This window comes from Phaethon aethereus (genome assembly GCF_964289735.1).
Source record: "Phaethon aethereus genome assembly, chromosome: Z".
Taxonomy (NCBI): Eukaryota; Metazoa; Chordata; class Aves; order Phaethontiformes; family Phaethontidae; genus Phaethon; species Phaethon aethereus.
The window spans coordinates 54,126,434-54,153,757 of record NC_138577.1 but is presented as its reverse complement, the minus strand read 5'-3'; the positions used below and the strand labels follow the sequence as shown (position 1 = coordinate 54,153,757).

Below are 27,324 nucleotides of genomic sequence, written 5' to 3'. Positions count from 1 at the left end.
CTGACTGACTGATTCCTGTATTCCTTCTCTCTCCAGTTCATCCCCTGCCTCCCAGAGCTACTCTGCATGTGCCCACAAAGCTGTGGATGTGTATTAGCTCTATGTCTGAGGTGGCAGATCTTTTGTTCCGTTTTCCCTTTTTCTAAGAGAATAGCCCCAGACCAGAACCAGGCAAAGAGAAAGGGAGTTCAGACTGAGAAGAGCTAGCAGTGAGTTTTCATTAGAATAGTAGTTTTTGGCATAGAATGACTCTCATCAGATAAACAAATGAAGACTAAGGACTGGAAATACCAGATTGCCCATAAATTAAAAGAAGGCTGAAGGAATTACCCAGTTATTTCAAGCTAATTGCTCAAATGTCCTTTGCAAGGCTTCAGGGAAAATATCTCAGAGTATACTGACTCCTTGGAATACGTTAAGTTTACAAATCTGGATACACGTGCAGTAAAATTCCACTGTGTGAAACTTGGTGAAAAGAATGCAAGGGAGAGATAACACAGTCAGATTTCCAGCACTTATCTTTTACTTTGACAGAAGGCCTGCACAAAAAAAAACCCAAACCAACCATGCCAAAACTTGACAGTAGGTGATATTGTAAGCGAAATACAAAGGTTTTGCTTAGACTGCAAATTGAGCATGCATTTGGTAAGATTGGGAACAACTGAGTTGTTTGCATTTACAGCTAAATCGTAAGTTACACATCACTGTCTATGAATAATTATTTTTTTCCAAAGTGCCTTGAGTTTGTCTTGATTTAAGAAAATATTTCACCACGCAGAGCAGGTCTTTCATTTGGAGTTTAGATTAAATTTTTTTGCATGTATCTTTTGTGAATGTTTTGGAGAATCCTAAAGTCCAGTAATCAAAAGCAAGCTAGGTGGTACTGCCAGAATACTGCAGCCAAAAGCAGGTATCAGGCTTGTCATTCCAGGCATAGGCAGGTCATTGGCAGTATGGCTTCTGGATTGCAGCTGGCTCTATAACTAGTCTCACTCAGAGAGGTGCATACTCTTTGTTAATAGTCACTCTTTCCTAATATTCACTCCCTTTCTTCTCTGTCTATATATTTACATTTTTTTCCTTTCATCTGTTTAACTTGTATTTAATTTTCCTGCCCCATAAACAGTATTTTGCTCAAACAATTCTAAAATAAGGGATTGGTAGGCTTTTCCATGCACATTCAAGTGTGAAATGGGTGAACCTAAATTAATCCTGAAACAACTCTGAAGATCAAAATTGTTTCATGTAGCCTGCTTTAGTCTTTTGTCTGTTTTATTCCGAGTTCTTACTTATACACCATGGCTATATTTGGCAATAGAAGTAATAGAAGAATGCTATAGCCTGCCTATTATTTATTGAGTTTACTTCTGATCTTGCCTAAAAGAAAACTAGGGCTGAGCCTAGTCTTACGTCATCATCCCTTGTATTTATTTTCTTCTAAGATTATGTCTATGTGTTTATGGTCTCAGTTTATAAAGTCTGCCATTTAGACTTCCCCTAGAGCTAAATTTACTGTCTGGACTTCTAGTGAATCTTGCATGCTTGTACCTGTCGTAAAGAAAAATGAGTACATGTTTCCAAGTAATAGTTGAGGACAACTTAATGAAAGAGAGAGCCATGAAAGTCATGAGGTCTTCTGTTAGTGCTCTTGGCCAGTAAGTGCTCTGTTAGTGCTCTGAGAAAGCCAGAAAGTCAATGAGGGAACCATATGAAGTGAAACACAAGGTGTTTTAATGGCATATCTGTTGTAAGAGTAAACTTGTAGCTACTTTCATTTTTTAATATATAAAAGAAAAAAAAATTGGCCTGATATATGACATGGCATAACAAAGAATAATAATTGGCAGACTTCAGGATAACTAAGAATGTCACTTTACAAATTAGAGAGTTGAGAAAGTGATGGGTTTAAAATTTTTGTTTAGAACTTTAAAATGTCATGCATTACATACTTTAACTTGGTTTATAAGTTTGTGTGCAATTAATGCCACAATGCTTTCATTTTTAAGCTGCTGTTTTACCCATACAACATTACATATGCTTTACAGTACATACAAGATCCTACTTGCTGCAAAAAATCCACAAGTTAGTATATTCTCTGCATATTGTTAAAAATGCAAACAAAGCTTCATGAACATACCAAAAATACAGCTTGTCAGTAAAGTATTTCTAAACTACAGAGCGGAGGCCATGTGATTTAGAAAAGCCTCCCAGACTGCTGAAGTGTTCCTGAATCCTAGATTGTTACACAAGAAGTTTCAAATATTTGTAGCAATTATGGTTGAAACTCTAAAAAGAAGACTGGCCAATGTTATACATATCAAGTTGTAGGGACCTTGCATGATCTTTACAGGTCCTCCTCTATGACCTTTTGAGAATATGGCAGTTAATGGTTGCCTGAAATACATTAACAAAGTTAATAACTGTTACGCTATGAGGGTTTTTTTCCAAATCTTAGTATGAGCTTGTGCATGATTTTGTTTGAGACTTAGGGTACTCTTGTAAGTAATGAAAATAATATAAATAATGCATAGTTATTAATCACCATTTATCAAATGCCAGAAAGTCCTACGGTGAAAACAGGCTATTTTAGGAGACGCAGAAGGTTCACAGTATATTGCCTGAAATTTGTGTGTGTTCATCAGACTGTTCAAACCTGTGGAGGATTAGATGATGGTCTCAAATTCCCTTGAACCAAAAAAACAACTCAGGCAGCACAGGACATATTTGGTGCATCTTACAGATACATGACACTTAACACACTTTCATAATATGTATGATAATATATGATTTAACTGTTTGTTTCCATCTTTTTTAGGATTTGCCATGGTACAATAAACAATCTAGACAAAATTTTTACTCCAAATTAAAAAAAAAAAAGGTGTCAAATTGTTTCCTAAGTCTATATCTTCTTTTATTTATTCTTTGGATACTTTTAAAATTTCTAAATTTCCATCTTGCATTTAATTGCCAGTGTCTTTTTCATTCTGCTGTCACCCTGGCCACATTCTTTACTCTGAGTGAACTCCTCTGTCCTCATAATCTGCACAAACATTTTTACTCTTTACTCCCTTTTTCTTACTAATATTGTTCTAGGCCTTTGTATTCTAGTAAGCTCCAATATGGTATTTTAAAAAGTTCTCAAATTAATCAGTAGAATTGTAACTAGCTTATTAACTTCCAGTCTCTGTCTTAAAACTCATTATTAATCATATTAATGTATTGCACTTCACATCTTTGAAATAGCTAACCTATCATTTTTCCCCCAAGCATGCTATGCACATGGCTTTCAACAATTGCTGGAGGAATAGTGGCACTGTGTGTCTCTCTGAAGATCATTTTTCCATATTTCTGGGAAGATCTGATCTACTTCTTGAGGCAGAAGAGGTTTAAAGCAATGGTAAAGAAATGGGCAAGCAATGGAATTCTCTCCGTAATTGACCTTTTCATGCAGAGAGTGGGAGAGATGCCCCACAAGCCGTTCCTCATCTATGAAGAGAAGGTGCACAGGATGTGGACAGGAGGAGTAACAGGGTAAGCACAGGTCTTCCTACACTATGGGAATGTGAAAAAAGGTGACATTGTGGCCCTGCTGATGGGTAATGGACCTGACTTCATCCATGTCTGCTTTGGGCTGGCCACGCTGGGCTGCGTGGTGGCTTTTCTCAACTTCAATGTCCACTTTAGATCTCTCCTGCACTGTGTTAATACATGTGCCACAAGAGCACCGGTGATAGGAGAAGGCAAGTTCTGTATTGCATTTGAGTTACTACTGACTTTCTACTGCTTATGCTTTTTATCACAAATAGAAAATCAGAGCCATTCAAAGCTGCAAGCACTTCTTATATACATACACATATGCTGTCTAAAAAAGAGGGGAAAGAGATAGTCTTGTTTAAATTTCAAGTGTATAAGCATCAAAAATATGTGGAATTAATTAGTATAGGAAAAGGCTTAAATCTGAAACCTTCCAAGTACTGGACAATGTACCAGCAAAAGCAATAATGAATCAATAAGCAAACAGCCTGGGGAGATACTTCAGCATCATCTCCTTTCCATTTCTATTTATTGGCTTATGTAGATATAACTCCACTGACTACAGGAAGGCTCAGATTCCCTTTGTTAGTGGCGATTTCCTTCAGCTCAAAATTTTCACATATAAATTTATGGTTACTTTAGAACTACTTTAAAGCAGTGGTCCCAAGGTAACATTGCTTGGAGCAATGTTGAGCTGTAATTTTGGCCCTCCTACTGGCATATTATGTAATACTGGGCATTTATTTAACCTTTCTACTCCTCTTTTGCCACCTTTAATACAGGTTGGCAATACTTCCATAATTTTGTATGAACCCATTAAGGCTCATTAGTTGTTGTGTGTACAAAGCTTTAAAACAACTGTTATGACATACTGATTAAATTAATATCCCATACATTAGGATCACCAAGTAAGATCAGGGAGTTTTACCTACTACAATTAAAGCCATGTGAGGAGTATAGGGAAATTAAACATCATGATTATTTTTTCTCTGTCCAATAGATGAGTTAGTCCTGCTGCAGGTTGTGGTAGGTTCAGTGTACACAGTGGTAGGGTATATAATTCCAACACAGGTAATCAGGTCTGTAGTTGTAATTATTTCAATAATAATCATATAATTTTTTTCATTCGGCAGATTGTTTGGGATCTAGAGAAAGAACTTATTTTTCGTCTCTTGGAAAAAATAATGTTGTTGTCTGGCTGATGAGCATCAGTTCTCCATTCCAGCATGTTCACACTATAGCAGACAAACTAGACAAGGTGCCCGATCACCCTGTTCCCTCTCACCTTAAAGATGTCACTAACACAAGAAACACAGCTATGTATATCTTCACATCGGGAAGTACAGGTGAGGATGTGTACTAACAAAGTACAACGTCAGCTCTCTGAAAATTAAGGTGGTATAAATTTAGCAACAAGACAGGCACACAAAAAGACAGAATTTGAAGTTTTAAGTCAAAATAGGGAGGAATTCATTTAGTTAAAAGCATAGTACACTTTAAACCATTTTTGCCTTGGCATAACAACGGTGTAATTCCAGTTAGAGAAGTTTCACATAGATATTCCATGGCTGAACTTTATTTCTTAAATATAAGGCCAATAAAGTCAGTCTCTAACAGCTGCTCAGATTCCATAGTGACAGAATTTCACAGGTCTATACTAAAAAGAAATATGGCCAGTGCAAGTGCTTGGGCCTTGGGAGAAAACTTTTCCTCTGAGACTTGCCTGAATAACGAAGCTTCATCTTACTTCACCAGAAAGGAAAGGGGAATCCTTCCTCTAGTCAAGCCAAACAACTTTGTAAAAGTTACTCCTGCTGCAAATACCAGTGGCACAGTGGATCTTCAGAAGCTTTCCCATTCTCAGTTTGTGGCAAGGGAACACTGCATGCAGTCACAGAATCACAGAATCACAGAATCATTAAGGTTGGAAAAGACCTTTAAGATCATCAAGTCCAACTGTCAATCCAACACCACCAAGCCCACTAAACTATATCCTGAAGTTCCACATCTACATGTTTTTTGAACACTTCCAGTGATGGTGACTCCACCACCTCCCTGGGCAACCTGTTCCAATGTTTGACCACTCTCTTAGTAAAGAAATTTTTCCTAATATCCAGGTGGTCTGCACTTGCCTGTGAAGGGTATGGGCTTTTTCCCACAGACAAAGCAGACAAGGGTATTAAACAGCCTTACAGGCAAAAAGACCAAAGAAGCTGAGAGACTAATGAGATATACTCATGAGGTAAAGACTGGAGGACAGGACAGAGAAAGACTCAGAAGACAATTCTCCCTGTGCATTCCAAACATAATTCGGTTTGCAGCAAAATTATACATTTGTATAATACGTATATAAACATGTATATATAAATATACATTTATATTTATTTGCTCTTCTCTCTTTGACAGGTTTCCCAAAAGCTGCTATCATCACTTATCTAAGAGCTCTGTCTGCCTGCTTAGCATTTACTCAGTTTCTCAGTTTCTCAGGCGCAGTTTCTCAGGATATTATGTATCTCACTCTTCCCTTGTACCACATCAGTGCTTTCTCTTCTTGGCATCGGTGGATGCATTGAATTAGGTAATATTTACCTTCTAGTGAAGTTTCATTAACTTGAGAATGCTGTAACATTTTATTATCTGGTGACTAACTCCGTTTGGTGAGTAACTCAAATATGTCTATCAATAGCCTTTTGTCATCGTCTCATTCTTATCAGCCCCAGTCTGCAAAGAGTATGTAAGATATATGCCTAGTTTTTGAAGCTTAGAACAGACACCAATTGTTGCATAGATCCAACATAACACGACTTGAGATCTGTGTGTCACTAATACCACCGCATATGTTCTGTAGGTTTAACCTGAAATCATACTTGTATTCTGCACCAAAAGTCTAAAAGGGCATTCACACAGGCATCTGGGAAGTCATGTTTGATTTTTAGTGTCAGAAGGTATAAATGCATTGTGGAATCTTTAACTAACCTTCAGAATAAGGCCAACTAAATGCATTTTGGAGCTTTTTGAATCACATATTTGCATAACACCTACAAAATTAGGTTCATGATATTAAAGTGAAGGAAAGGAAGAATGATGAAGTCCACGCTTTTGATTCTGATAACGGCAGTTATTTGTAGTGGGCTAGTAATCAGATAAATTTTCAGATACGTCCTCCTTCCCTGTCATTAGAGTTTTACCCAGATGCTGGGTTTTGGTATGGTAAGTATGTAATTGGACTGTTTTAAAAGCCATTTCAGAGCTTTGTTTCTTCAGGAACAGCATGGGCAGGCATGCTGGGCTACAGCAACTGATAACAAGACTGTTGCTGCCTAACAGAAAGACAAAAGGGATGGGAAAAGTAGTATATAGAAAGGTTTGAAGCTATGATTTCTCTTGGAACAGAAAAAGTAGGGTAACAGTTCTCTTAGGTGGGCCATTCAGATGGGAACTCTAGGGGTGGCTGGGGTTAGAAAGACAAGGCTTTGAGGTGAATGAGGCTGAAGATCTCCGAGAGGGCCTCAAGTCTTGTGTGAGATGGTACCTGAGTCAGGGAGGAACTAGCAAGCTAGGAGCAAGTGGCCTAGATGGGATTCAGAATTTGGAAGGCACTGGGAAACTCTGTGGTACAAACAGAACTCAGGGAAAAAAGGAATTTAGGAAAGGATGGAAAGAGGGAAATTCATAAATTCTTGTCTGACAACACAGAAAAAACTGTGAAAAAGAGACAGGGTGGCAGACATGAGAGGGCTAGAATGAGGTGACTTTTGGAATGGAAAGCTCTGAAGGAACTTCAGGGCCACAGAAACAAAAAATTGAGGATGATGAGTTGAAAAGAAACAGGAAAAGGGGAGTGAGACAGAAACAATAGAGCTGAGCTGGTTTCCCTTCTGCCACTTCTCATGCAAATACAGAAGCTGCAGGCTACATTCTCCCCCATCCCACGCTCTCTTTTTTCAGAGTCACACTAGTCAGCATCTTGACAGAAACAAACTGGTTAGGCTTTGACCTATTCCTAACTGGAGACAACTCAAAGGTTTGCTTCTACTGCTTATGACACTGTAAGTTTTTAGCTGTTACTCAGAAAAAGAAGCAAGGCTTTATTGTGCTACTCATTTAAGAGAAAGATCTTGCTGGAAATAGCTTAAAATTTATTTAAATAGCTGAATTTATCATTAGTCGAATTAAGAGAATGACAACTTTTTTAACAATAGTGATAGAAGCTAAGATAGGTTTCAAAGGTTATTTTGAATTTTCATGTCTGTTTTCATCACATAGGAGCAACTTGCGTTTTGAAGAAGAAATTTTCTGCAAGACAGTTTTGGAATGACTGCAGAAAATAGAATGTTACAGTGTTTTTGCACATAGGAGAACTCTGTCACTACCTTGGTAACCAGCCCCATGTAAGTTCTTGTTTGCAAATACAGCTTTAAAACATAACAAATCTATATATTATAAGTCCTATAGATTTACACATTTCTCAAGGGTATAGTATTTTTAATGTTTCATAGGCTTTTTTCAGTATATACAAAATTTGGGTTGTGTGTTTCTTGTAGTTCTACGATAGCAATCCGGTCTGCATCAGCAAACGTACTGTTTGCACAGAAACAAATCTGGCAGGATGGGACAGTTATGCCCAGACACTAACATAAATTCCTCTCTAAAGCCAAGCTTGTTAGCTTTTCATCTGAGTGATAGGCAAGTGGTAGGTCAGTAAGGAAAAGATATAAGCCGTAAAAGCATTATTGGACTCAATGATCAAACGAGAACATGAATCACATTAAATTATTATCCACCTGCGCTGCACTGTTCCAAAGCCGTTACTTATTAAAAGAAGGCTACTCTATCCACCATTTAATGGCTGATAATTAATTTTTGTATGGCTTTGAAACTGCTGAATGAGTTTTTGTTGGTTTTGGATTTTTTTTTTTCTGAAGAGGTGTTCCAAAGGCACATTTTGTTCCAAGGATGTGTATATGATGATAAATTTATCTGTGTAAAGCCATAGTACTAATAGCTTGGTGTAAAATCTTGGTTGCCCTGGGATAACAGTCCTGAAAAACATGGGAGCTAAATGATGATCATATTTCGGACAAAAGTAGGATGTCACCAAACAGAGCAGCAGCAGCAAAGCAAGTCTGAAAATATTTATTATATTGCAATGCTTGTTTCTCAATGATGCTAGAAGAGATTTGTTAACTTTCTTAATTTTATACTTGGGAATTAGGAAGCTACTGAAGTGAGGTGACAAGAAGTATTCCTACCTACCACAGAAAACATCATGTCCAAGCACAAGGTTCAAATGATCACCAACTGCATTGGTCAGAGATTTCCGCAAGAACTAGCAACAAGGGAACATCTGAGAGAATCCACCAGCTGGTTTGAAAAGAGACTTATTATTGTGTGGTCCAGATGTGGGAGAGGGGTCAAAGTCAAAAAGGTATTAGAGGGAACAAGCCAGGAAAGCTGTTGGCTAGAATTCAAGTCTGTACAAACACTATGTCAGTAGTGCATGGATCAAAAAAACAAAGGAATAATTAGCTAGACCAAACTAGTTGTGTAAATGTCCCTCCTGCAGGAAAAGGCAGGAAGAACTTTCTTGACTTGGCTCAATTACAAGAATTTAATGGAGAGATATTGATATTTAGTTGGCAACTGGTAAGAAGAGTGAAAAACAGAAAGATGGCCTATATGAGTTGAGGAAGCTGAGGATGCCAACAGAAGTGGATCAGGGCAAGTGCAGGGTCCTGTCAAGATCAGGTATCTTACCGAAATATGATACATATAGCCTCTAGTGTACCACACAGGTTCCTCCATAGTGAAAGAAACCTGTGCAGGCTAATAGGCCAGACAGCTACATTTCATCTAGACTCCTTGTGCTGTGGCATGCCAGAGCACAGCAGTCCTGGTGTTGCCCAGGACTACAGCTGCCTCGATGAGGGACCTGTTGGAGTATGCTCTAGTCCTTACATCCTTTCCCAGAGGACGTTTATGTCTCCATTGAAATTGGGAAAGAACATGGATTTGGGAACTAGGAGGCACTCCTCGATTTCTTGATGTAGACAGAGACTCTGGACACTACTCTGACTAAATATCTACAGGAAGCTTACCCAGCATCCATGTAGCTATCAGATTTAAATTTTAAACATAGTACCCCATAGAGGCTTAACAAACAAACCAGAATCTATGTCAAGGAATGTTTTCAAAGAGAATCATATAACTAAAATAAAGATATTTAAAAATCCAAGGTTGTTGGGATCACCCCGCACAGCTCGACCTTAAGGAGAAGGAGCTGTGGTGTTGATCTGCACGGCTCGACCTTAAGGAGAAGGTGCTGTGGCACTGAGAAGCTGGTAAACAGCTGGATATATGCATGGCTCGGCCTTGAGGAGAAAGAGCTGTGGTAAACAACTAAGAAGCAGCAAAGGAGCACAGGAACGAATTCGCAAGCAGCGAATCCTGACTGTGTGAGAGGCGCGTGGACAGCGCATGATATTTTGTATATAGCCAATTGCAATAATGTGTGTAACAAGCTGTAACCAATCATGAGTGTGTGTGTGCAGTGGCTAAGCAAAAATTATGATATATATTGGAGTCAGACAAGACAATAAACGGCTTCGGAATATAACTCTCATAGAAGTCCATCCTTCTCCCGCAACTGGTGACCCCGACGTGATACAATCTCTGGGATCTCATCGTTGAACACTGGTCTAGCGCAGAGGACGCCGCGGGAGAAGCCCGGCTGGAAGAATTGCAGTCAGTGGGACTGACGCAAGGAAAAAGAAAAAGGAATACATTGCATCAGAGAAGCACCTAGCGAGGTGAGGTGAGCAACCAGGGCGGCATGGGGCAGAACACATTGCATGAAGAAGGGGCGATAGTCAGACTCCTGCTGCATATGCTCTCTAAGAGAGGACTGAAATATGATGAATATACACTTAGAAGGCTTCTAATTTGGAGCTGAACAAAAAGGTACCGCTCCGATCCGTCTGTGGCGTTTAAGGCAGAGACGTGGGAGGAGATAGGAAAAATGTTATGGGAACATATTGAGAAAACCGCCAGAGTTAGTGACGGCGTGGAAGTTGATATTAACCACATTAAAAGCCTTAAGAGAGAAAAGCTGCAGCTGATATGGAGGAGGCTGTTAAACCGCCTTCAACCAATCCCTTTTTAACCAAGTCAGAGGGTCCAGGACCTTCAGCGACTCCGACTGCACCGCCTGAGGTGCCAGATGCACCGGGTGAACTGGCCGCATTAGATAAGTCAGAGAAACAGATCTACGATGATATATGTGAGGGCAAGATGGGACAAAGCTGCCCAGAACAATGTGCTCAATGTTCTCCTGTGTGCCCATGTGAAAGATTGATGGGGCGGGCTTCACCACCCCCGAAACCACCCAGACTTAACCGATTGAAAGTTGTAGTTTTGAAGCCCTCAGCCGAGCCCCTGCCACCTTTATGGCCCCCTTTGTCTGATAGCAGCGACGAAGAAGAGCCTGTTGTAGAGACTATAGGGAGGCAAGAGCCTAGGATGAAAGGCAACCCTAGGGAGCGGTGGAAAGACGTTTTTTTAGGAGCAATGAAAGACAAGGAAACGGAGTTACTGATGGCATTTCCTGTTAGTGTACAGTCTCACGGGCCCAATCGCTGGGACCCATTTCATTGGAACTTGATTAAGAAAGTGCGGAAGGCAGTGCAAAATTATGGCTTGCAATCACCTTTCACGCAAGCTCTATTAGATAACATATTCACGGGAATGGTTCTTACACCATGGGATTGTCGGCATATGATAGATATGTTGTTGACACCAACCCAAAGGTTATTGTGGGCAGACAGATGGTATAAACTTTGTATGCAAGAAGCCCTGAGAAACCTGGAGCGTCAAGACGGCGATCCACTTCAGAACATTACTATGGAACAAATGACAGGCCAGGGACCGTTTGTGGATGTTAGATTGCAAGCTCGGCTGCCCTTAGAAGCCTTGCAATTAGTTGGGCGACTAGCGTTGAATGCGTTGTGAACAGTCCCTGAGGAGGGAAAGAGGTAACCATCTTATACTCAAATTAGACAAGGGAGAGTTGTTGATCGTCTGAGAGACACTTTGAATAAGGTGTATACCAATGAAGACGCAAAACTAGCAGTGTTGTTGAATTTAGCAACAGAAAATGCCAATGTAGATTGTAAAAGAATTTTGTTAGCTTTGCCAAAAGAAGCAACGTTAGTACAAACGGTAGAAGCCTGCAACAGAGTAGGCTCTGCCACACATCAGGCAGAGACACTCGCAAGTGCCTTTGCAGCAGCAATTAAGCCATTTATAAATGGAAAAGGGGAGAAAAAATGTTTTAATTGTGGAAAAACAGGCCATTTTAGAGCTCAGCGCAAGGCCACAAGGAAAGGACCTAGGCAGATTGAGACAGGTCATAAATCCTTCCAACAAGGACCCTTTCAGCAAGGAACAGGCCCAGCAGGAGCACCATGTGGTCGATGTCAAAAATTTGTCATCAAGTCTCAGAATGTTGTTCAAAGTATCATCGGGATGGTATGAAATTGGGAAACGGGCGACCGAGCACGAAGGCACCCCACACGACGACACAAATGGGGAAGCACCACCAGGCTGCTTGGCAAGCCTCAGCACCCAAACCAGAGGGAGCGCCGGAATGGACGTGGAAAAAACAGTAGAAGTTACCTTATGGGACATGTCGGTTTATGATGTCCCGACTAACGCGAATGGACCATTAGGATATGGATTGAGTGCTTTGTTATTAGGACGATCTTCAGCAACAAAGCAGGGACTTCTTGTTCTCCCTGGCGTCATTGACAAAAAAGGCCATATTGTGCCAACCACTAGTCCTTGGAACACACCTGTTTTTGTGATTCCAAAGAAAAGTGGAAAATGGAGACTATTACATGACTTGCGAGAAGTCAATAAGGTTATAGTGGACATGGGAGCCTTGCAGCCAGGGCTACCATCTCTCTGTATGATACTGAAGTATTGGAAGCTTTTGATTATAGATCTCAAAGACTGCTTTTTTACAATCCCTCTGCATGAAGATGATGCCAAACATTTTGCATTCTCAGTCCCAAGTACAAACAAGGCGCAACCCATGCAAAGATATCATTGGACAGTATTGCCACAAGGCATGAAAAATTCGCCCACGGTGTGTCAAATTTATGTAAATTGGGCTTTACAGCCAATCAGAAAAAGGTGGCCTCAATATCTCATCTATCATTATATGGATGACATATTGTTGGCTGGTGATCAATTAAATCCAGAAGAAATGATCGGGGAGCTTGTTGAGCTTTTGAGACAAAGTGGGCTGCAAGTGGCGCCGGAAAAGATACAAGCTGAAGCGCCTTGGAGGTACTTGGAGTGGATGATCACTGAAATGTCGGTGACCCCCCAAAAGGATGAATTAAGAATTCAGATTAAAACATTAAATGATGTACAAAAATTGGTAGGAGATGTTAATTGGATTCGACCTATTTGTGGGATCACAAACCAAGATATGGAGCCCTTGGTTCAGCTGTTGCGAGGGGATAGCAGGTTAAACTCTCCTCGGCAATTGACCAAGGAAGCCCGGGAAGCAGTAGCAAACATTTCTGAAAAGGTGACTCAAGCATTTAGTTCTAGGATAGACCCCTCGATAGGGATCACTTTGGCAGTAATCAATGATGAGCGACATCCCTATGTGCTTATAATACAGTGGATAACAAAGCTAGAATCAAAAGCGGACCCATTGAGAATTTTAGAGTGGGTCTTTTTGCCTCAGCAGCAGAGAAAAACCATCAACACGAAAGCAGAGTGTTTTGCAAATTTGATTATGAAAGGGTGCAACAGAATTATTGATACATCAGCAAAGGACTTGAAAACGATTTTAATACCATTACAACAAGAATATTTGACTTGGGCTTTGCAACACTCTGTTCCCTTCCAAACTGCATTAGCAGGATTTGAAGGTGACATTCAGATTCATTATCCATCACACAAAATGTTTACCTTTTTTAAAAACCATGAAGTAGAAGAAAAATCAAAGTGTAGTCAATATCCAGGTCAAGGTGCTACAGTATTTATGAATAGTGGTGGGAAAACAGGCAAGGCAGCAATAGTATGGCGAGAGCACGGAGAATGGAAAGAATGCGTACTTGTCGTGCCAGGATCAGTTCAAAAGGTAGAACTACAGGCAGTAATTGAAGCCTTTAAATTATGGTCTGAAGAACCTGTGAATATAATTACTGATTCTTTATATGTAGCTGGAGTACTCCAAAGATTGGAAGGTTCAATCCTCAGACAAGTACAGCAGGAACAGCTATATCAACAATTTAGAATGCTTTGGTTTTTATTGCAGAAAAGACGACATCCTTATTACGTTATGCATATATGCAGCCATACCAACCTTCCAGGGGAATTGGTGGAAGGAAATGCAAGAGCTGATCGGCTGACTGCCGCAGTATGGGCTGGACCTGCTCCAGACCGTTTAGGTCAAGCACAAGCCTCTCATGCCTTTTTCCATCAATCTGCCAAAGTTTTAGCGAGACAATTTAATCTAAGTGCAGGTGACGCTAGAGCTATTATACAGACTTGTGCTGATTGTCAACAAATAGGCCCAGGAATCACAATTACAGTAAGTCCCAGAGGATTGCATTTGCTACAGGTATGGCAGATGGATGTGTCTCTGACTTTGGAAGATTTAAATATGTTCATGTTTCAATTGATTGCTATTCTGCAGTAGTTTGGGCCACTGCACAAACAGGAGAAACTAGCAGGCATGTACAAAAGCATTTGCGAGCTGCATTCGCAGCCCATGGTATACCCCTACAAATTAAAACCGATAATGGTCCTTGTTATGTAGCCCAGTCAACCCAACCATTTTTTGCTCAATGGGGAGCGACGCATGTTACTGGAATACCGCATTCCCCAACTGGACAAGCTATTGTTGAACGAATGAATCATTCCCTGAAGTGTTTATTGCAAAAACAAAAAGGGGGAGAGGCTACCACACCACCCTAAGAACGTTTGAATAAAGCCTTATATGTGTTAAATTATTTGCATCTAGCAGAAGGAGAAACATGTAAAAGGAATGACAGGAAGTCTGTTTTAGTTAACACAAAATGTGCAAGTAAAAGTTAAAAATTTGGAAAAGAATATGTGGGAAGGACCTTTTCAACTGCTAACCTGGGGACGAGGTTATGCTTGTGTCATTACAGATTCTGGAACTCGTTGGGTACCCGCAAAATGGGTAAAACCATGGGTGAAACAGTCACCATCGTCGTCGTCGGACACATCTTGACACTATCAGGTGTCATTGCAATCTGGATGCTACCTCAGCCAAAAGAAAATGTATGGGTAAATCACACTGAAATTAGCAGTATCATGAGAGGAACATGGAAAGCTTTTAGGGCAAACCGCTCTATAACTACAAATCCTTCAGTAAGATACAATATTGGTTTTCATAGCTTTATACAAGCACTTTTTCCCCTCACTAGAAATAGCTTCTATCGCTAGGAGTAGTACAGCTAGAATTGTTTGCCCTGTAACATTCTGCTATTAATTTAAGCATAGTTGATATGTGACTGCTGGATTATGGTAAGATGCCGTGTGAACAAAGCCTACGAACCAATAGACGGGATGGCTGTGGCGCGTGCAGCACGTCTGGCCAGCGGGCACATACGCCATAGGCTCCCTGTGTTGAGAGCAACCGAGGCGTGTTCCGACACTCGCTGGCCACGTGTGTCGAAACTTGTTCCTTGGCAAATGTATAAATACCGGGATTTCCCGAAGAGCAGGGGGATCGGTGTACGGCAAGGCCACCGTTGCCTCCGTGGGGACGCCCACATAAATCTGGCACCTACCAACTGCTGGGCTGAGTTTGCGGCACAGGACGATACAAGAATGTACAGATGGTCCATCTTCCTCACAGTCCTTGGGTTGCAAATGATCCATCAGGTTTTGTTTATAGATAAACAAAAAGGGGGACCTTAAGGAGAAGGTGCTGTGGCACTGAGAAGCTGGTAAACAGCTGGATATCTGCACGGCTCGGCCTTGAGGAGAAGGAGCTGTGGTAAACAACTAAGAAGCAGCAAAGGAGCACAGGAACACCTGCAAGCAGCGAATCCTGACTGTGTGAGAGGCGCGTGGACAGCACATGATATTTTGTATATAGCCAATTGCAATAATGTGTGTAACAAGCTGTAACCAATCAATCATGAGTGTGTGTGTGCAGTGGCTAAGCAAAAATTATGATATATATTGGAGTCAGACAAGACAATAAACGGCTTCGGAATATAACTCTCATAGAGTTGTGAAGTCCATCCTTCTCCCGCACAAGGTAATTCAGGGAAGTTCAGGGATTGTTACACCAGGGATGAAACAAAGTAAGCGTAACAGTTTCTCCAATGCTTATAGTCTCTTAAGCTCCTGAGATTTACCTGAAGTCCTACAGCCTCATCAGCTAGTTTGGAAAAAAAAAAAAAAAAAAAAATATATATATATATAAAATCCATTATTTCATCCTCAAGACCAAGTGCTGAAGAAGGGACAATATTAGGCATGAAGTAACTCTCCCAATCAGCCTGCCAACTGGTTTATAGTTGGATTTGATCACATACATGTGATCAAACTATGCTATTTTTTTAGGTTTACCATTAAAACTGTGAAAGAAAACAGTTCAATAAGCAGAACCAGAGAAGTCTCCACTCCTGTCTTCAACAAGTGGAGTTTAGTCTGCATTACAGCTGATCCTATTGTGGCAAATAATTTATCTGTCATAAAATGCAGTTATGGATGAAATGAAATTGTCTGTTAATCCAGGATTCACAAAGTAATCTTGCGACAATATTTTTAAACATAGAAAAGTTGAAATACAGATTCTGCTAAAATATTGCAGTGTAGTTCTTAGGCAGTGTTCCATTTTGTAATCACTTTAATATTATTTAGAAATCAAATATATGTTTACAATTTTTAAAGCGTAGAATAACACTGAAATGGAAAAAAATTGCATTTATTTGGTTTGAAGAAGCTGTTCCTGTGGACCTGAAATAATTTTATTTTCTGCTGCATGGCTGCATTCAGCCATGGCAGTAACTTAATCACTCAGTCACAGCTGTATCTCCAAAAAAAGTGGGGGCTTTTCTATAATCAGTCTTGATTATAGTCCTATATATAGGGTACTGAGCAGTCTGGCCCAATGCAGAAAACATTTACGTAGGTAAGCATTTGAGTAGTTTGCCACAATAATGACACAACTGACACGTAACAATGACACATTAACAACTACATTTTGATGGCAGATTTTATTACCATCTTTTCTGAATTTTGATTTAAGTTTAAAAACTGCACCTAATCATATGAGATATGATAAGGAGCTTTAACTCATTCTGCTGCTTTTTCAGGTTCCTTAGGCAACACAGTAGATGTGTACAATTTACTACCAAATACTATTACATGTAGAACTGACCATAGCGTTGCACAAGTATTTTCTAAGACGTGATTTTATTTATGCAGAAAAATTCCTTTCTTTGATTCAGAAAGGAATTTCCATTGTATGGGAAATGGCACTTACCTAAAACCTATTTTTCTACATTTTCAAGATAAAAGAATTCCTTTTAACTTTGTAATATAAATCTCAGTTATATAATTTAAAGTGAAAATACAAAGAACTACAAAAATAAAGTTTTCACCTTACAAAAATCCTTCAACCTCAGACCAACAAGAATTCTGATGATTATCTGTTTCATTTTTACAAAACAAATACCCTTCTGTGAAGTATTTTAGTGAAAGTGGCAGTTTCTAAAGGAAAATTATTCTATTAGGAAGTTTTAGACCAACTCTAGGTATTTAGACCCACTTTTCTCAGCTGCAGAATGTTTCTTTTTGGCTGTTCACGGAAAGAAGAGGACAGAGTTCACAAAGTACGCATTGCTCTAGGAAATGGTATCAGACCTGCTGTCTGGAAAGAATTTCTGATGAGGTTTGGCCCAATTAAAATATTTGAATTCTACAGATCCACAGAAGGAAATCTTGGAACTATACTAATAAAATAGGAGCTGTGGGTCATGCTGGCATCTTCTCAAAGGTAATCAAATCAACCAAACAAACAATTAACCAGCCAACCAAAAAAAACCCCAAAAACCCAAAGCATATGAAAAGCAGAAATTATAAAGAACAGGAAAATGTACAAGGAAGAACCTGCTTACTACAGTCCAGATGTAGCAAAACTTGGTTCATGGAAACAGAAACCTTATTCTTAGCCCCTTACTTGACACTGTTCTCTGCACATATATTGTGAAGCTAGAATAAACATATAGAACAAGTCTGCCGAAGCTGTAACTATTGCTTCATGTACCCAAGCTTTTTCCCCAGAATATTAAAAACTCCCTGCCTGTATAGAAATGCCTATCCACAGGACTGATTAATGATGTCTTTTGTTGAAGTTTACTTACCATCCTGAAAACCCACAGGTATTGAGTGATGAGGCAGAAATTAGTTTTGATTTGACTTTTGGTATGAATCAGGAGATATATGTTCCAGAGCAAACTTACACAGATTTACTCTTTGACTCCATCTTCACACATTAAAACCAGCATAACACTTTCTTCTCTGAAATAAGATTAGCAAAAAAAATTTCAAAATTCTCAGCAAATAAAGGAGAAAAATATACATTTCAAGATATCTGAACTATGAACTTTATATATATGACTACTGTTGAAGCTCTCATTAGAGATATACATCTTCCACCCATAAAAATGCCTTGACTGTCTCAAATGCTTTTCCTATTTGTATTCAAATGCTTTTCCTATTTGTATAGACTCTTTGTGAACCGTCAACATTATACTACAATAAAATACTGTAATGATACTAAAGATTCAGAGCAGTTAACATCAAAAGGAGATTAATGCTTTCCAAACTACTTCTGCTTTTAATCTGGGATGCCAAAAATGCCTTCCCATGGCCATAACAACTCTGCAATGCTTTTGAACTTAGCAATCTTAACTAAAGAGGAGGTATACGTGGCTGGGGCCAGGGAAATTAAAAAATGGTGTGACAAGACCTTTTTGAAGCAGGTAGGTGGGTCCCATGGGTGTGTGACCGGCATGGTGGGAAGTGCGGCAGCTGGGGGTGTGGGGGTGTCGCACCGGGAGGAGCCACCTCTTAGCAATCTTAACTCTGTGGACAGGAGATGAAGGCAGTAAAACCTAAATCAAACCATTGAGCTGTATGCTTCCCCTGGGATCCAGCTGGAGTAATTTTTGAGATATCTATAAATTTAATTTGGACTTTGTATCAGAGAATCTTCTTGACTTGCATTCCAGTAATGTTAAGCCTCTATTTAGAAACGTACGGTAGTTTTAAAACAAAATTGACAATTTGATCAAAAGCACTGTTTCATTTTAGATAAATGATTTGAATCTGACCACACTCTAAAACAATGGGTTTCTTTTTATTGGTAAAACAGATGAACACTTCATCTGTATATGTATACTTAGTGTTCCTTAGCATGATGTGGACACTTTCTGACAATTGCTTCTCAGAATACTGGCAGTATCTTCAGGCTGTTCCAAATCTTCCAAAGTCAATAGGGTACTATCCATTAATTCAAAGCAATTTTTATCAGAAAAATTGGAAAATGAGTAAAACAGTGAGGTTTTTAAGTATGTGTATGCACTTTTTTTATTTAGCTACTACATTCTTTTGCGTTGTTGAAGTATGATGTCTGGAAACAAGAATTTATGAAGGATGAAAATGGAAGGTGTAAGAAAGCAGCCACAGGTAAGGAAAAATATTAGTTTTCTATTAACTAACAGATACCTCAGTTTAGATGGTGATATTTCGGGGCAGGGACTAACCCTCTGTCCTGTGAGCAACAAGTTCTTGACATACACTTAGAACTTGAAAATGACACAGGAAAAATTTATTATCAATAGATCCACATAGGGATCTACTGCTAATATACCCAATAACAGATCCAAATATTTATAATATACACAAATATCCAAAAATACAATAATATAAGAAGATAATCAATATTCTGGGCTCAGATAGTTTTTATTCTCACATGCAAAAACTTGTTCATATTCCTGAACAAACCAGATTTCTTCATGTTTGCTGTTTTCCAAATAAAATGGACACAGTAATTCCTAGTTATGCTGTGTTCGGAGGCCAGAGGTTTACAGATGCTTTCTAATTTCCAAATTTAAAGTTCTGAGGAAGGACAGTACCATTTCAAAATCTGGATAATATTTTTTATATTTTTTATATTTTTACATGTACAAAAACAGATTTAACTATTTAGTACCTAGAGTTGCATAGAATCTCCAAACTCCTACTTAGAATGGAATACTCCTACTGAAAGCTCCCAGGCTGAAAATAGGATGGCCTGACAGCTGAGAATATCTTAAAAAAAAATCATCAAAACTGACTCTCACAAAGGACATAGCACTGTATTTTACTAAAGTCACATTAAGTATCTGTTTGTCTGCGTACACATGCATGAATCCATGTGTGTTAAAGTTAACAGTTCCAGAAAAAAGGTCTTTAACATCACTAGTTTTAGTATACAGATTTAACCATAATTGAGATAAAATTCCAGAAGTCAAAAAAGAGGCTTTTACAGCAACACAGATAACAATATTTGTCATGCTAATGTCAGATTTCAGTGACACATAGTAGTACTGGTCATCAAAGCAGCAATTATTGATTATTTCTGATAATACATTATTTGCTGATAATACATTATTTGCTGATAGTGTTGAAATTAAGCAAAAGAATTACTGTTTATTTTCTTGAAAAGAGCTTGCTTCCTCACTACAGCTACATTATAAACTGGACAAAAATTCTTGGTTTCTCAGTGAAATTGATAAAACACCCAGTTTCATGACACAACTAGAAAAATTTTGCAAGTTGTTACACATACTTTCTAGATAACTCTGAAGTCATCACTTGATGTAATGTGAGACAGTAACAACAGTAAATTCCCGAACTGGAATAGAGAATCATCCTGTAAAATTGACTGGGGCTTAGGACAACTCTTTTTTTAAATACAACATTTTTGGTTTGGTTTTTATTTTGTTATAAAGCAGGCATCCTATTTGCAGCAATGCCAGCTCCTCTTCTGAATGGTAATATGAGCTTTCATTCTACTTTCCACATTCAGAGTTCAAAACAATAAAGAGGACTTAATATGGGAGGCAGATACACAGCTATGAAGAAAACTATTTGTTTGGAAACATCTCCACACATCAGTTGAAGGAAAAACAATAAAAATCTTTAGAAGATGGAAATGTCTTTTAATGTCAGGAACAGACTGAGAAATAAGCCAGAACCTATCATAGATATGGAATAATAAAAAAGCATTTAAAAAGGGTATTCAGAGCCAATTCCAGTGAAACCAATGGATGTTTTGCCCTTGATATAAATGGGACTTATACAGCCATTATAGAGTAATGCCCAGTAGGGATATGCTGCAGACTTCACGGACTCCTTGATATTTAAGAGGCTCAGGCAGATTATGGCTTGCAATGCTTGCTTCCACACCAACACAGTGCTGAGAGCAGTAGCAACCCTGTCCTCCAGAAAAACATAAAGCACAAAGAGATCAGGCCCCCATGTATACTGTTTCACTACCAGGACCCTTCTCAAATGACAGAATTGTCATCCTTTCATTGGGCAAATGCTTTTCAGGGTAAGTGATGTACACTGTACTCCAAAAAGCTCTGCCCTAACATCATGTTCCATCTTACACTCACCTATTTCTACTGTTCAGGAAATAGTTACAGAAATGTAGCAATAAGATGAGTAGAATAGATGTGGCTTTCCAAAAGATTTTTAATATAATACTTTATGTTCTAAATAGCTCACTGTAAACATGGTCTTTTGCATCCCCTTTTCATGGCCTGCAAGTGAATCTGGTCTTCTCATTGTCCAAGCTACTCAGGATGCCCCATTTTCTGGATACGCTGGAAATGATGAAGCCTCAGAGAAGAAACTCCTGCGTAATGTGTTTGTGAAAAGAGATGTGTATGTTAACACAGGAGACCTCTTAGTGATGGATGAGGATGGCTTCCTCTACTTCACTGACTGTGTGGGAGACACTTTCAGGTATAGTAGAGTTAACAGTAAATCCTGTGAGCTTGGAATAAACCATATTCAGGACAAGATGACACAGCTCAGACTTGAACCTGATGAATATCAATTTTGTTTTAACAGAAACATTAAGGATCACAATCAAAGTCCACCGAAGTTCACACCAACCCAGTAGAATTTTTCAAATTTGAGTCAAATAGCACTTCTATTTCTTTTAAGTTTGGGGTCTCAAATGAGGTGGCACCAAATCAGAAAAGGATTTATCCATCTACACTCTTCAGTTAAGAATAACAGTAATTCACATTAAAAGTAGTGCTCCATCACATATAGCCATGAATAGAATAAAAATTTCTTAGCTAATATCTACATTATTTTAAAACATTTTCAACAGGTGGAAAGGACAAAATGTTGCCACTGTAGAAGTCGCAGAGATCATTGGTATGATGGATTTTGTCCAAGAAGTTAATGTTTACAGTGTAAGCATACAAAGTAAGACATTCCTATAGTTAGAGAATACAAAATTAAAATAGCAATTTCCTACTCTATCATTTCTGTTCTTGCAACAGAATGCATACTTATATGTAAGGAAATAAATGGTGTCAACTCAGCAATTCAGGCTTTTCTACAGTCCTTTGAAATTTCAGTTTCAGTAAAAAACTGTACGTAATAAACGTGACATGCTGAAATTTTGTAATGAATGGCAGAAACATTGGAATGAATTAAAACTTGTAACAAAGATGTGAGAAGTACAAAGTTATAAACTACAGAAGACTTCTCTTAGGCTACAGGCTTTCATCTGAAAAATGGTAAAACGGGGCATATTAGAAGATGACAAGTCTGAAAACACTTGTCACTATCTTGAAAGTACAGTCCTAGAAGATATGTATTTTTTCATAATTCCAAATCACATATGGTGCTTCATAAAAACATACAATACCACACTGAAAAACTGTAGGTGACTAAATTACAAAATGAGGTGGAAAACTGCTCAGATGATGCATCCATTGAATGAACAGGTTGATGAAGGCAAACTTTCCTGTGGTGCTGAATAGGTGTCCTATGTTTCCTTTGGATAAGGCAAACAAAGTCTAGTATTGAAAGAAACTAGTCACATGAAGAAGCTATCAAAAGACAAGCTACTACTTAGCACTGATGGGAGACACAATGGATTCAAATAAAGAGGATATATGAAAATAAAATGACAAAGGCCATAATCTGAATGGTTTATCAGCAGGTGGCTGTCAAATGCAAATATGTTCATTTGTGAGAGATGGCATCCTCAAGTGCATGCAAATAAAACCGTAATCGAACTTGGAAAGCCTATCTCATTTTCATCTACAGCTGGACCTGACAAGAACTCCTCAAAGGGCTATTGCTATTTCAGGTAGTGAATAGCACATCAAAACAAAACCTGAAGAGCTTAAGAATCACATTCATTCTTGGCTGTAGTGTTAAAAAAAAACTAGATAGCATAGTCTTTCATATTTCTGAATCAACCTGAGTCTCAAATATTACCAAAACAAACTTTATAGCATATTACCAATTAAACAACTGCAAGTTAAGTTTCATGAAAAGGGAATACCCATATTTTATCCTTCCAGTGCCTTGGCCACACCTCACAGCTGCTCTTTCATTCTGGACAGATTTAACCATGGCAGCTCATTTCTTCAAATTTAGGTATTTTCTCCATTTGGAATTTTTACTTGTGTTCAATTAAAAAGAAAGCAGAAACTATGTTTGTTACATTTTTTTTAAAGGGTTTTATTTCTGTTTTCATGTCAAACATAATTTGCTGCTTGTGATTTACTAGGAGGCATTTGCCCTATTTGTCACTAATCTGTCTGTGGAATAGAGCTGAAAACACTCAGCACTGCTTATACAATGTACAATAGCCACTAGACTTTATACAGACCAAGTACAGTCTAATACATGTCTACGTCCATCTTTTGCAGTAGTCGTTTTGGAGGTGCATTCAGCTTTTTACTGAACCAACGGTCACTCTGATTTCACTAGGCCACTATGTTACCAATGTTAAGATTGAGCAAGGTAAGAAGAAAACCTAGCAGCCAGCTGCCAGCGATACAGAATTGCTAACAAAAGGAGGTCAGTAGCATTTTTTTTAATTGAATAAAAACACTGAAAGTAACTTTAAGTCTTCCAGTATAAAGTATCGTGTGTCTTACACTCAATGATGTCTGAGAGGATAGGGCAGATATTTCACAATATCAAAATATTTGCTCTGATCAATATTAAATCCCTCCAAATGTCATACAAGACTCACATACACTCTTACTTCTCATAATATTTTTCAATTTTTTTAGACTATGAAGGAAGAACAGGGGTAGCAGCTATTGTGCTTAAACCTGGCCAACCCTTTAATGGAGAAAGACTTTATAAGCATGTTGTGGACTTCCTTCCAAGTTATGCCCAGCCACACTTTGTGAGAATCATAGTAAGACAATGAGTTGCCTCCTACTTGTCTTTGTCTTCTGTCTGACCTGAAAATTGGTCTCTACAATCACGGAATGAAGGAATTAGTTTACAAACAGTTTCAAGAATTGAAACACAAAAGGTAATACTAGTCTGAATTATTGTTGTTATTATTATTATGAAGTTAAGCAAATATTTGATGAATTAAATTTGTATTTTGCTTTAAGGTTCCATTCATACCTAAAAATACTAAATGTGATTAATAACTTGGCAAAGTTGGATTTTGTTTCAAAGCTCTTAATCTTTAACTAGTGTGTTTCATTCCTTGTATAATCCTCACAGGATGACCTTCAGCAACAGGACAGGAGAGCAAGAACTGCAAAGAGCAGGAAAGACCCCCACATTACATCTTCTGAAAGTTTCTAGCAGGCAGTTTTCTGCTGTTAGGGGATGCTGAGAAGCATTCAGCAGTTTTGCCTCTCCCTAAATATTGACAAATTGTCTGAAAGGCACAAATTTGATTGAGAGCAAGATGGGAACACAACAGATTGAGTAAGACTGGGGAGGAAGAGGATAAAAAGAATGTATACATTTAGAGAGAAATATAATTTTTAAGAGACCTTGGAATTGAGAGCAATTTTTCCACTAAAATGTTACTGTACTAAGTAAATATATCTTCAAATGCAGTTAGCATAGGCCATACTATCTATGGTGCCTCAGGACAGCAGTGCCCTCTTCCGGGAAAAACCTTTGGAACAGACTTGTCTTTATGGTTCCGTTAGATGGAGAAAATCTATATGGAGCTCCTGGGTCTATATATGTGGAATGGATTAAACCTGACTCTATTTATGTGTTCTCTGAATAAAGCTTTTTTTAGCTAATTGAAGTTGAGTTTACTACCAAAGATACTATCAGTACTAATTAATGAATACTTAAACATGTGTAAATCCTTAAAACAAAAACTTGTTGTTACTTTAAAAATATCTTAGTGGAAGATAATAGGATGAACATTGAACTCACAATTTTCTGAGTGGACAGAAAATGAAGTCCCTTCTGAAAAAAAAAAAAGATGTGTCTTGAGGAAGAGTTCATCCTAATCAAGAGTGACAAACAAAAATATGAAATTCTCACACAAAATTTGATTTACGATAAAATAAATCTTGAAAATTTTTCAGTTCTCTCTAGTATGACTTGCAACTCTGGTTGACTGATTTTGTGAAAACCAAGACAGGCTGACAGTTGTTTTTCTCAACCTCTCTGACTTGACTCCAGAAGAACAGTAGAGGCCTAGGGAGAATGATGCAAAAAAAGGGGATACTCCAAGGCTCTGAGTATTTTTTCCACTTGAATTTTGCTAATGTAATTTCTTGTTTGCAGAAAGACAGTAGGAAGAGTTTTCTAAGAGCATTCAGGGAGTGATTTCAGTTTTGTATTATTTGTGCCCTATTTTGCTTTGGAGTTTTTGGTTTTGGTTTTGTTAGTTGGGGTTTTTTTCCCCCCCAAACTCATATTTCCATGTCAAAAAATATGACTTCATTAAAATAAGGGGATCATTTAAAGAGAAATCTCAGCAATCTGTATTCGTAATACATATTAAAAATATTTAATATCAGTCCTTATTAAACTTTTACTCTTATCATGGCAACTTTTTAAATAATTACCAAGACTAATTTATGCTAGCTATTCAATTTGAAGCCATCCTACTTGGTAATAATTGAACATTATTACCATCTGGCAGCTGTTCAGTGTCTGTGTGAAATGACTTGGTGGTCCAAGTGTGGTTCCTGTCATAAGTGCTGCCAAAAGAGAGAATGAACTGGCAAAATTATTAGCAGTTTCAGCTCAGAAGCCAAAGACTAAATGATCTGAGAGTTGTGGAAATGGAGTAGCAGTGTGAAAAGGAAATCAGGCATGTTACAGATCAAAACATAAAAACAAGTAAGAACTGAAAAGTGGCCTGTTTCAGCATGAGAACGAAAAGAAAATATTGGCTACATTGAAAACACAGTGCAAGTAATAACAATGCTCAAGAACGGTGTGTTTTAAACTTGCCCTTAATGTGAGCCACATTTTAAATGAGATTATTTTACATACTACTTCTGTTGTCATACACTGACTATTGTGTGCAGACCAACTCGTTCAGTAATTGGCATTTGAATAACTGCTGTACAGCAACTGCTTACACAGAAAAACAACACAGGAAGGCATTTAACATGTTTGTATTTAATGTCTTAAATGAAGTTTAGCCATTGGAAATCAGAGGAGAGCCAGTACCATAAAATCAGCCACCTCTCTGCAGAGCGTTACTAAGTGCCCCAAAACCCACAGCTTTTCTGATCAGCTGCACTAATGAAAGTTAAAGAAAATGCTTATTTTGAAACAGAAATTTGCAAGCTTGCATGTGGCTTTGACAGAGAAATGAATAAGAAATAAAAGCTGCATTTAAATTTAGATTTCACTGCACCTGTGAATCAGGTCATTCTAACTGAAGATATTCTTTAGTGAAATTGTATGAACCATTCTATTCAGTAATTGCATCATATTTTCACTGATATAGGATGAAATGGAATATTGCACTTTACTTGAATTATTTCTTTTTTAGGATGTCATGCAAATTATTGCAACTTTCAAGCATCAGAAAATGCATCTGGTGAATGAAGGATTTAATCCAGAAATTATATCTGAATCTCTATTTCATGCATGAACCTGCACATTCCTATATTCCTTTGACAAGAGAGATATACAAGAATGTTGTTTCTGGTGAAATAAGTTTATAAAGCATACAAATAAAATTACTCTACAATACAGAAAGTAAATTTCAAATATACTCCTGCAATTATTTCAAGAAAAGCCAGTATGCAATATTTGTTCTAAAAACATAAGATAATCAAATTAATCTTACTTTGATAGAATTTGTCTCTTTATAAGACAAAGCCACAATAGTTATGTGCATTGTGTAAGCTGTACTGCATCTGCTCATATTACTTCCCGGGCTCACACATACGAAATTTCATTTTACATCCCTCATTGGTTCAAATTATTTTTGTCTAAGCCACCAGTATTTTAATTTAGTTGAATATTTTACTCCTTTAGATCATAAGATTGATTCTGCTTTTAGAATGCATAAACAGTTAGGCATTAATAAAATATAAAGTAACTCATGATATATAATATAACCTCATGAAATTTAACAAGGACAAGTGTAGAGTTCTGCACCTGGGGAGGAACAACCCCATGCACCAGTACAGGTTTGGGGTTGACATGCTGGAAAGCAGCTCCATGAAGAAGGACCTT

General features: G+C 38.1%; 1 pseudogene across 1 annotated transcript; it reads left to right on the top strand.

Moving 5' to 3' along the window:
* Window positions 1–3,268: 3,268 nt before the first annotated feature.
* Window positions 3,269–26,807, top strand: LOC309415969 (long-chain fatty acid transport protein 6-like; annotated as a pseudogene). Its single transcript has 10 exons — window positions 3,269–3,749; window positions 4,668–4,880; window positions 5,941–6,112; window positions 7,801–7,929; window positions 17,410–17,593; window positions 19,197–19,287; window positions 21,417–21,615; window positions 21,992–22,089; window positions 23,922–24,052; window positions 26,633–26,807. The product of its transcript is annotated as a long-chain fatty acid transport protein 6-like (transcript).
* Window positions 26,808–27,324: the final 517 nt, after the last annotated feature.